Here is a 12,186-nt window from a genome sequence, read left to right on the forward strand (position 1 = left end):
AAGAAAAGGGAAGACGTATACGTTGTCCTTTTCCACCGTGAGCTTATAATCTCTCTGAAGAGATAAATCACCCACATCAAAAAGACTCGGGCTTCTGCCCAGCCTGGCAGAGACCACAGAGGCTCTGCCCCCCTTAGGCTCTACTAAACACCCACTGCCCGGATCAGACAGGCAGGGCTGAGGCGAGTCCGGGGAGACGGATTGAGGCAGACACAAGGCAGGGGACAGGATAAGTAAGCCCTCCACCACTTCGTCAGATCCAGTTCAGCCAACATGTATAGAGTGCCTCCTGTGTGCTGGGCCCTGAGCTAGCGGCCGAGGATATGGGAGAGAGAAATGGCCTCTGCCGTCTAAGAAGGAACTGTTTAGAAAGGGAGACAGATGTGTGAATAAAAGATTACACCTTGGTGTGATCTAGTGTGAGAAGGCAATAGCCAGGTCACAGCATGATGATGAAAATCTGGGCTCCGGATTTGGATACGCTGGGTTCAGATCTTGGTTCCATCACGGCCCAGCTGGGGGACCTGGGGAAAGTTCCTAACATCATTCAGTGTCAGGTCCTCATCTGTAAAATGGGATCGTTTTAGGACATAAAGCAGCATGTCTAAAGAGTTGTGAGGATGATGCGTGGAATGAATTTGGCCCCGTGCTGGACCTGGGGATCATTCAGCAATGTTAGTTCTGTTGATTGTGATGTATAGAAGAGAAAGTGATGAGCTCCCTGAATGTAGAGATTAGGGCAGTAATGCCAGGACAGAGATTTGAAGGATGAAAATGAGCTCATCAGGCAGGTGAGGATGGAGGCAGTGGGAACGCGATATACAAAGGCTGCCTGAGCGTGTAATAATGTATTGTTTTCAAGGATGTGGTCAGACGACCCTAATCACTTGGGAGGGGCTAGAGGTGAAAAGGATGGGAGAGGAGTGGGAGAGGAAGCTGTTTGGAAAGCGTTCTGAGTGCCATATGATGGCGCTAACAAGGATGGTTAATATGCTGCAGTCATGCTGCACCCATGGCAGACGTTGCTAATCAATCACAGATCTCTTCCTTGCTGAGCCAGGGTATGACTTTGGCATCATGGGTAAATTCTAGGCAGCCACTACCAACTGACTGTCATTGACCTGTAAGTTGAAGACTATTTGCCATTGCTGAGAGACAGGTCCTTCCAGAACCTACTCATACATCCCTGCTCCCAGCTGGGCGTCTTATCAAACCTTTCCTGTCTTCGCCACACTGCGGTTTGTGCTGCAGTGAGCTGGCAGGCCATAGTCCTTCCTTCCTTTAGACCAGCCTTCTCTGGGCCCATGTCCTAACCGCAGGTCTAGGAAGCAGCTGGAGCAGCCATTAGCGGTTTGGCTGGCCCTGGGCTGTCCCACCCCACCCGCCCCGCAGTGAGGGCAGCAGCAGCACCCACCCCTGGCCAGGTTTGACTCTGTGGGTGGGTGGGTCCCTCTGCTGGGTCTGGCTTGCTCTCCACCTGTAGCAGCTGCAACCCAGGGCCACCGCATCAGGCCCAGCGACGACCTTCCTTGCCCGAGATGATTCCAATTTGGCCAGAATCTCACGGTGCATGTGTGAGTGAGGGATGTGGGCAGGGCGGGGCTCACTCTGAGACTGGCCACCGCGGCAGGGACCAGGAATAGCCCAGACAGCACCACGTAGTTCAGGCATGCTCCGTCAAAGCAAACCCTGTGTTTGGAGAGGCAGGAGTGAAGAGCACAGACTTGGTTTCCAGACGGGCTGGAGTCAAATCCTGGCTCTGCTTACTTACCAGCGCTACCACTTTGCTTCTCTCTGCCTCAGTTTTCTTATCTGTAAAATGGGGATAATAATAGCAATTCCCCTTGGGTTTATTGCAAGGATAAACCAACTGATTCTAAGGAAAGTGCTCGCACTTAGTAATCACTTTATAAAGATTAACTATTATAGGGAAGGAAGGACAGAATGGATACACAGAGGGCTTGTGAGTAGGATGGAATGGATCTGAACATAACTTTGCAGGATTGGAATGGTACCTAGAGGGGTCATGACTGTAGTGGCTCCAGTTTTCTGAAAGCTTAGTGCTTCCCTCTCAGTTGTCAGGGGCCTGGGACCCTACAGCCTGTCCTGCCCTACCCCGCAACCCCCCGGGAGAAAACTGGCTGCCCCTCCACTGGAACTGATCTCCCGGCTCCCCAAAGGCACAGAACTCCCGTGAATTCCCTCCAGGCCTGGTGAGACGGGAAACTAATCTCCCTTTAATCCTGTACTTAATGTACAAGATTCCACTCCCCAGTGAGGCAATGAAATTAATCTGCCACTAATTTTCTGTTTGCCAACCCTGGGTTTCAGCATTTTCAGCTCTGCTTTTCCAACCGTCTTTCATCCCAGGGAACAAAGACCTAATCTCTTCTCTGGCCTTGTTTACTCTGCGTCTTCAAAATATGAATCACACTGGCATTTTGCTCTACTGGTTTGGGAAGGAGGGTGGAATGAGGTTTCCCCATCTTTCCCAGAGGGCACAGATTCCAGACCCCTCACCCCAGCCTCTCCCCAGCTTTCTGGGTGTGAGGGGATTAGGGGCCCCATGATCTGTCTGCTTACTCAGAGTCTATGTGTGTTAAGTCACAGAGAGGATGAGTAACGGCCACCCCCTTAGAAACTGCAGGAGGCGGAGGCCCCGAAGCTCGAACATCAAGTTCTAGTGTGAGGTGAGTACCTGGGCTCCCTCTTGCCCAGGTGTGTGTGTTTGGGGGGTGGGGGTGGTGGAGGCTTAGGACCTGGCCTTGCCTACCTGTCTAGCCTCTGTTCCCAGCACCTAAGGCTTTAGCCACACCTGCTCTTTCCTGAGCATACTTGCTCTAAGTGGCTCCCTCTCTTTGGCCCCTGCTCCCCACTGCCCCAGGTAAGGCCTTGACCTCTCTGCGCCTCTGTCTAGTACCTAAAAGTAGTACCTGTCACATGGGTGGGCAGTGTGGACTGAATAGGAATCTCACCTGAAGCCTGAGAAGTGCATGATGTGGGCAAAAGCCTGATACAGGGGAGCTTGTAATGTCACCTGACTCAGATGCCCCACCTCTGGGCCACGTTTCCCAACCCTCAGCAGAAAAAGGGGTCCTCTCCTCTGGGTCCCCTTGGCACCTTTTTCACACCTCTGCTCTGTGGGGGGCCCTACCCTGAGCCTGCCGCTAATCCCCATTCCGCGGCTTAGCCCAGAGCCCGGGAACATAATCTCTCTGTGTTTTGGTTCCTTCAACTGCAGAGTAGAAATAATGGTAATAATGACGTCACTGGGGTTGTCAGGAGGATTACATGAGATGATGCCCATTAAGGGCTTAACACAGGGCGTGACCTGGGGTGAGCAGTGAATAAATGTCATGATGTCTTTTTATAATTGTTAACACTGTTATTGGTCATGCGTCGAGAAGTCTGTCCTCCCTAGCAAAATCTCCTGGAAGTCTGTCCTTGTCCGGCAGAGCTCCCTAAAGGCAGAGACAAGCCTCAGTTTTTCTTGGAATCCTCAGTGCCCTGCCCACTGTGTCTGACTCCAGAGAGCGGCAGGTGGAGGGAAGTGCTCAGAGCCCACCTGTCCTGAGTGCAGGCTGATCTCCCCACCTAGTGCTTGTGTCCCTGGGGGGCCATCTCCTGTGCCCCTAGGAGCAAGCTTGCATCCCCAGCCCTGTGTCACTTGCACCCATGAGATGCACCATCTCTCTGATGATGATGATAACGACATTCCACTCACCTTCCCCCTCCCCCTGTGTCACTGTCCTATCAGCACCAAGCCCCCAAGTGTGTCAAAGCTGGGAGAGACCTCGGCAACCATCTGGCCCATCCCCACACTTATGCCCAGGAAAACTGAGGAACAGAAAGCTTGTCCAGCTGGCCTAAGGTCACACAGCAAGTCAGAGGCAGCACCAGGACCGGATCCAGTTTCTTGATTCCCACTGGAGGCTCTTCCTAACACCGTGCCGCCTGTCATCGTTTCACCAGCACCACTGTGGTGGAGGAAGGACACCGGTATTTATTGAGCATCTACTATGTACTGGGTACTCTGTAGGCTTTTGTGTGTATTAGCTCAGTCGCTCCTCCTGACACATCTGGCAGAGGTGATACTATGCTCTCCATTTTACAGGTGGGAAAACATCGGCTAAGAAAGGTAAAGCCCCTGATCAAGTTACAGTCAGGCAATGATGAAGCTGGAATTCAAACTCAGATCTGTCTGCCTCCAAAGCCTGTGCTCTTTCTGTTCTTCCTACAACCTCCTGTGGAGAAATGGGCATAGCTGGGCCCCTGGTTGGATGGGCAGGGGGCGGCCAGCCCAGCATCTCTGCTCCTCCCTCTGTGGTGGGAGACATGGAGGGTGCCTGGACAATCAAATTACACACAGTGACTGAGGATTCATGAACAGCCAGGGCTTAGCTTATCCCGGTGGGACTTCCCACTGCCTCCGTGACCCAGCCCACGGCCCCTCCACCTGGACAAGTAGATTCCTGCCCCCGCCTGTGGGTGGGAGGTTGGCTGGGTTTGCAGTGGGCTGGGACCGGTGGAGCAGCAGAGACTGAGGCCGTGCAGCTGCCACGAGCCTCAGGCTGCTGGTGCCAGGAAAGGGGCAGGAAGTGGTTTGTGGGGAGGGGTGACGAGGCTGAGGCTGTTCGATGTGGCTCTGCCTGAGGTTTCTGCCCTGGAAACCTGACTCGCGTGGATGAAGCCCAGGCTCCCCTTCCCCGGGGGGCAGTTACTGCAATTACAGGCCCTGGTCCTGCAGGGAAGGGAGTATATGCTCCGAGGGGGCGGCCGAAGGGGGCCTTGGGAACCCGAGGCCGCCCCAGGGGTCAGCGGTTTCACCACCGGCTGATGGGCAGAGAGCCTGTGGGAGGACGAGTCCACACAGGCCAGCTGGGCTGAGCCGAGGAGGAAACCGGCCGTGTGTGCTCTGCCGGCGGGGAGGGCTCCCCCGAGGCTGGAGTCCTCGGTCCGAGCCCCAGCTTGGTTCTGACTCACCGCGTGAACTTGGGCAAGGCCTTTTCTTTCTCCAAGCCTCACTTTCCTTCTTTATCTCTAAAATGAGGTTTCCACCAGCTCTAAGAATTAGATGACTCTCCCCTGCCGCCACCCAATCAAAGGAGCATACAAACCACAAGGGAGCAAAATAGCAACACGGAAACCCACAGCAACGAGTAGTCACTGCTGGAGATGTGCTAGGCCCCGCTCTGAGCCCTCTGCCTGCTCTCTACAATCCTCCTAACAGCCCTGACGTGCCCATTTCACAGATTAGGAAACAGCCCACGTATTCATGGGGATCTATGGGCGGGGCACCCTGGCCCACATACTGCAGAGAAAGGGAAATCTTTTGAATGGGAACTGAGGGTGCTGCCAGGCCCCACCTGCCCCCTGATGTCTCCTCCCCTTACCCTAGTGCCACTGGCCTGAATTGTCATGCTACCTCCTTAGCTACTCAGAGTCATGCCAAATGGATAAGAAATTTCTTTCCCTGGTGGTGCTGGGAAAGAGGAACGCCCGCCCTTGCTGTTCAGATGCCTAACCACCACCCCTATCTCCCCCTGACCCCCGTCCCCCCTCAATCCCAGGTGACAGAACCAAAGGCGACCTTACTGGCCATGCAGAGTGAAGCTCTGGGGAGTTCCAGCGAGCTTCTCAGGGAGTGAGTGGGGAGAGAGGGCTACATGTGTCTATCCTGAGAGCCTCGTTGCTGCTTTTGCCGGGTCCGTGATAATCTGTGTGTCCCACGTGCAGTTTTACGTGAAGATAGTGTGGGCTTTGCCCAGAACAAATTTGCATATCCTGGATGGGTACCCCGCCCATTTTATGAACGGTGAAACTGAGGCCCAGAGAAGGAGAACGGCTTGTCCCACAGGCACTCGACGGCAGAGCTTGGCCTAGAGTTCAGACGTCCTGACTCTCAGCTCTGTGCTGCGTGCTTTCCAGAGCTCAGCCCAGGCGGGGCAGGGCTTGGAGTCGGACCAGGAGCTGCCTGCCTTGAGTAAGGACGGAAGCTCTTTGCTGATCAGACAGAAATTCCAAGCAAGGCCTTTTTGGATTTGTTAAGCAGGGCATGGCTACTGAAGTAGGGCAACCCCAGCTTACATTCCCCCCCTCGCTTTACTGAGATATAACTGATGTATAATACTGTGTAAGTTTCAAGCGTACAATATGAAGATTTGATACACGTATATATTATAAGGTGCTTACCGCCATAAGGTTAGTTAACACATCTTTCCCCTCCCATAACTACCATTTTGTCGTTGTCGTGGTTACGGCGAGGGCATTTAAAATCTGCTCTCTTAGCCACTTTCAAGTACACAGTACAGTATTATTGACTGTGGTCACCATGCTGTGCATTATTCATCTTATAACTGAAAGTTTGTACCTGTTGACCAGTTCTTCCTATTGACCCCACCTTTCAGGCCCTGATAGCCATCCGTCTACTCTCTGTTTCCGTGAGTTTGATGTTTTTAGGTTTCACATGTAAGTGAGATCGTACAGCATTGGTCTTTCTCCATCCGAGTTATTTCACTTCGCATAATGCTCTCAAGATCCAACCATGTCCTTGCAAATGGCAGGATGTCCCTTTCTGTGGCTGAATAATATTCCATTATGTACGTAAACCACAGGTTCTTTACCCAGTTCATCCAACAACGGACACCAGCTTGCACTTTTCTCTTGGGGAAAGGGGAACTGTTCTGGCCAGAAACCTGCAGATCTTCTAGACCAGGGGTCCCCAACCCCTGGGCCACAGATCAGTACTGCTCTCGCGGCCTGTTAGGAACCGGGCTGCACAGCAGGAAGTGAGTGGCAGGAGAGCCGGCGAAGCGTCATCTGCCGCTCCCCGTGGGTCCCCATCGCTCGCATTATCACCTGAGCCATCCCCCCTCCCCACCGGTCCTTGGAAAAATCGCCTTCCGTGAAAGAGGTTCCTGGGGCCAAAAATGGTGGGGACCGCTGTTCTAGATGAGAATGCCAGCAGAGTATTTAGCAAGAGTGTCTGCATACAGTAAGTGCTCAAAACTGCTAACTGAAACGGCTGTGCTTGCCTACCCAGGGTCACCTTTCCACTGTCTGACTCACAGAGAAGAATCCAAGAAGGAAGACTTGGCACGAGGACGGGAGGGAAGGCCAGAGTTTCCTGCTGGGGCCAGTAACCAGGGTGTGCATTCTCCCTGCTCCTTTTCCCATGTCCCAACCCGGGCCTGAATACTGTGGGGTGCACTGGTTTGGGGTGCAAAGACTCCTGGCTCCAGGGTTCTAGTCCTAGGTCCTAGGTCCTGGGTCCTGGTCCTAAGGTGTCACCAGCTCTTCCCTCTGGGCCTCAGTTTCCTCCTCTGTCTCCCTCTGGTCCAAGGGAGAAGCTGGACCAGCTTGTGGTTCTCAACCCTGGCTGTCCAGAAAATCACCTGGGCAGCTTTCAAACAATCCCAAGGCCCAGGGCTCACCCTGTGTCAGCTGAACTTCAGAGGGTGCCGTCTGAGCATCTGTGGTTTTGATTCTGATGCCCAGGGAAGGGTGGTCACAGGGTGGTGGGGTGGGATCCCTGGTGGTTGAAGCACAGGACGTGTGCATGGGTTCTCAGTAGGCTGCTGTCCGTAGGGCTTTACGTCTCCTCTTGGCATTGACCGAGCACCCCTCTCAGCTGGAAGCTGGCCCCCAGCATGTCTCTCCTGCCATGTAACAAGCCTCTGGGTGCTGCAGAGAGGAGGTCACACATGTTTGGTCTCCAGGGCCAAGACTCCCGAAACCTCATTCTTTTCCCCATGGGCCAGTCTGGGCTGCTCTGATTAGAGCATGGCCCCCAGGGAGCTCCCAGCTCCGAGGCAAACCCTTCTAGCAGAAGTCAGGCCATCCAAAGACTTGGGACTCTTGTGCCCTGGATGGAGATCCTGGCAGGGAGCTGGGGGTTGGGACCGCAGTGGGAGCCCACCGAGGGCCAGCATCCACAATCACACTCCCAGCATGCCGTTCAGGTTCTGCTGCCTCTGGGCCTCGGTGATGTCATCTGTAAAATGGGCTATGTAATCCGCAGCCAAGGTGGTGTTAGGGGACTGCTGTAGGGATTCTGATACGGAGACAATCAGAGAGAGAGTCAGACAGTACCAGGACTTAAGGTCTCAGGGAGAATGGCAGGACGGGAATAAAAGCTAAGGGAGCAGGGCTCAGGTGATACGGTGCCGGGAAAGCTGAACCCAGGAAGCCTTTATACAAGAGAACAAAGCCTCACCACGTGGAACCGTCCACGGATTTCAGGTGCATATAGGTGACCCTTAAAAAAAGGATTTTACCAGGACCCCCAGTTTACAAAACATGTATCAATGGAACGAATGTGGCTGACGTGGGGGACGATTCCTGGAGATGCCCCTCCTTCCCCTCCACAAAGGTCTCATTCGGGAATAAGTTCGAAAACTACTAACCTCGAGCCATAAGACCATCTTCTTCCATCTCCTTCTGAGGTTCAGTTCAGGGGAAAAGGTGTGCAGTGCAGCTGGGGGTTATTCTGCACTTAGCGGGGTCGGTAGGAGCAGTGTCGGGGGCCTGGAGTGCTGGTATCTTCACCCTGCCTGAGACATGAAGGGTGAACAACAACCTCTTCAGGGGCCCTTGGGCCTCCTGCTTCCAGGGGAGGGCTGGCAGGGGCCTTTCTTGCTTAGGTTCTCGGTCGTGTGCAGAGGGACAGGCTTCTGCCAGGAAAGCTGGACATTGGCCACTTGGCTGGGTCCTCTGGGGGGCCCAGAGGCCTTGAAGTGGGAACGAAAAACAACAAAGTGACTTCCCTTCCCCTTCCCTCTGTGGACCTGCCTGCCAACGAGGAGCAGGGACACCCCGATCAGATGACACCAGGGTGAGAAGGACACAGCGTGGGGAGGAAAACAGCATAAGTCAGGACTGAGGCTGGAAAGTCAGGGGCGCGTGGTTGAGGGGGCAGAATTGGGAACAGCTAAGATGAGAAGAAACCAGATCAAAGGGAGCAGAGTCTGAGTGTGGGGTTCCAGCGGGCCCCAGCTTCAGAATATGTCCAGAACCTACGACTTCCACAGCCTCCACCTGCCACGCAAGCCCCTGTGAACCGCATCCCTGCCAGCCCTCCCTGACCTACTGCTCCCCCTTCTTATATTCCACATGGGTGTCAGAATAATCCTTAAGAAAAGAAAGGCATCACCATATCACTCCCCAGCTCAAAGCCTGGCTCCCATCTTCCTGCCTGGGTCTCGAGCTTTACTGCCTTCTCTCCCCTCCTCACGTTTCCCTGCTAACAGGCCTCCAGGCTGTTCCCGGAACACCCAAACTAGTTGTCATTCTCTCCCATCCCCAAATAGCACCTAGTGTAGGACCGCCAGATAAAATAGAGGACATACAATTAACTTTGAATTTCAGATAAACAACAAATACTTTTTTAGCATAAATATGTCCCATATAGTGAGTTCATTGTTTATCTGAAGTTCAAATGTAACTGCACATCCCGTATTTTTACTTGCTAAATCTGGCAACCCTAGTCTTGGCCACCCCCTCTGGACCCGAAGTTTATCAGATCAACTGTCCTAGTTCATGGGCTATTAAGAGAAGGTGGAAAGGTATCTTGCAGGTATTTTATTTTACATAAATGTGTTTAAGTACATTTATTTTAAATAAATTCTTTAATTTCGAATAAAGGCATTTATTTTAAATACATTTATTTTATTTTAAATAAATCTATTTGGTGTCTGTGGGTGTCCTAGAGGCCATGTTCCCCCATCTCTTTCCTGCCTTTAGTGACCCAAAGGGTGGAGATTTTAGGAAAATTGGAGGGCGTGGCCTTTTAAATCAGAAAATCTGGGTTCAGGGACTTCCCTTATGATGCAGTCATTTAGAATCTGCCTGCCAATGCAGGGAACACGGGTTTGAGCCCTGGCCTGGGAAGATCCCACATGTTGTGGAGCAACTAAGCCCGTGCGCCACAACTACTGAGTCCGCGTGCCACAACTACTGAAGACCTTGTGCCTAGAGCCTGTGCTCCACAGCAAGAGAAGCCACCGCAATGAGAAGCCCGGGCACTGCAATGAAGAGTAGCCCTCGCTTGCCACAAGTAGAGGAAGCCCGCACTCAGCAATGAAGACCCAACGCAGCCAAAAAGAAAAGAAAGAAAAGAAAGAAAAAGAAAGAAAGAAAGAAAGAAAGAAAGAAAGAAAGAAAAAGAAAGAAAGAAAGAAGGAAAGAAAAGAAAATCTGGGTTCACGTGTAGGATCTGTCATTGGTTCCCTGACTGGAGTTAGGGAGTTTCTTTCACTGCTGTGGCCTCAGTTTATTCATCTGTAGAAAGGGGCTAAGACTCTATCTGCCTCCCAGGTCAATGAGGGATTCATGACTCATGAGCACATCCCAAGAGCTGGCAATGTGAGGGGTTTGGTTACCAAGGCCCTGCCGCCTGGGGTTCCAGAGTCACCCCGACTAGAGGGCTGAGAGGTGTAGCCAGATCTATAAGTTCTGCGGCTCAGCACTTGGCCCAATCTGTGGCTTGACTGTGAGCGCCAAGCCCCTTGATCTCTTGGGCCTTCTTGGCCGGCCATGCAGTTCAAGGTTATGGCCACCAGGGGTCAGGCTTGCATACTGATGGCTAAGCTCTGCCTTTAATGGTGCTGGAGGGGCCCTCCAGCCTGGGGGGTAAGGGCAGTAAAGATGGGGCAGTGGCACTTGTTTTACTTGGCTCCTGGCACTGTGGGTCTGCGACCTCCAGGTTTGGAAGGTGAACTGCTCTGCTCTCTCCTCTTACATTTTGCTTGACACTTCCTAGAGGGCTTCTCACCTCTTTGGTTCTCATCAAGAGACCCCATGACGGAAGTTGAGTGAGGTGGGCTGGGGTCTGGAGAGAATTCTGAGCAGGGAGTTTGAAGAGAGTTTGCATCCTCCCACCCCAAGTTACTAGTGTCCTTGTGGGTTATATTGTCTTCTGAGCCTCAGTTTTCTCTCCAGTAGAATGGGGTAATAATGCCTCCCTTACAGGGGTATGTCAAGGACCGGTGAAGTGAGGTGTTGCTTTTGGGCTGGGCTAACATCTCTGGCCCCTATCTAGAATGGCTTATGTTGAAGGTGGAGACATGATGAAAATATAGGAAAAGAACCCAGTACGGGACTGTCACGAGGCACCGCATGACCCCTTGCCAGCTCCTGGAAGCAAGCACCAGGTTGTGAGGAGGGACTGGGTGCTACAGCCCAGAGAGGGGAAGTCTCTGGCTTGATCCCTCATAGCCAGGGGGACAAGCTCAGGCAGAGTTCACGGGGCAGGTGGCTGAGCTGGGCGTTGTGGCCCTTGGAAATGGGCGGTAGGTCAGGCACCCAAAGCAGGCACGCCAGAGGAGCCAGATGGCAGCGTGAAGGCTGTTGGTCCCCGGGACTTCAGATGCAGTTCAGTATGTTTCTGGGTACCTGCCCAGGCTGTAGGAGCTTATTCACTAGAGGCAGACACAGATGCTTCCAGTTCAGTGTGGTGAGCAGCAAGGTGGCTCCAATCTTTGGTCCGGGCACCAGACCCGGCACCCGGAGAAGACTTTTCCTATCACGGCTGCCTGGCCTCCTCCAAGAACTTCACACATCCACCTCTATATTGTACAAGGAGAAAGGTGGATCACCCGGGGGTCCCTGGAAGAGTTGGTGTCTTTGAACCGACCCCACCCTTCCCAGCAGCCCTGCCTCCCTCCTGACTCCGGACCTGCTGCATCTCAGCAAGTGGGCAGCCGTGCAGCGGGGTTCTGTTCTCTGGCCCACGGCCATGGTGTGACTGGGCTGCTCTGGGAAGCCTGAGGGCTCTCTGTTGTGCCTTTCCTCAGGGTGTGTCCTGAGGGCCCTGATGGATTGCCCTCTCACCTCCACTGGGTGGCTGTGGTTTTTCTCATCAGCAGAAATGACTTCTTACCCACAATTGCATCAGTCTTTCCACAGATGGAGTGTATCGCATTGCAAGATGTGGTTTCGGACCGTACCCTGTGCTCTGTTTAGGGGCTGGCTGGGCCAGCGGGGTGGGGGCAGGGGCCGACCATGCTTTGACTTGAACTTGGGAGAGGGAAGCAAAAGCCAAGAGGGGATTGCCAGGGGCGGGATGCGGTAGGTGTGAGAGGATGCGGAACTCATTCTCACGGGCCAGGGAGGGGGCTGAACCAAGTGTCCAGTAACCTTGACCATGACCACATTGGGGAACCATATGGCTTACTCACCCCCAGCCCT

At 53.3% G+C, this 12,186-nt stretch overlaps 1 long non-coding RNA gene across 1 annotated transcript; it reads left to right on the forward strand.

Moving 5' to 3' along the window:
* The first annotated feature begins 1,362 nt into the window (after positions 1–1,362).
* On the forward strand, positions 1,363–4,469 carry LOC117203843 (uncharacterized). The gene is made up of 3 exons (XR_004486790.2): positions 1,363–1,574; positions 2,605–2,690; positions 3,758–4,469. It is a non-coding gene; the product is annotated as an uncharacterized LOC117203843 (long non-coding RNA).
* Positions 4,470–12,186: the final 7,717 nt, after the last annotated feature.

The sequence above is a fragment of the Orcinus orca genome, chromosome 2, assembly GCF_937001465.1.
Source record: "Orcinus orca chromosome 2, mOrcOrc1.1, whole genome shotgun sequence".
Lineage (NCBI taxonomy): Eukaryota > Metazoa > Chordata > Mammalia > Artiodactyla > Delphinidae > Orcinus > Orcinus orca.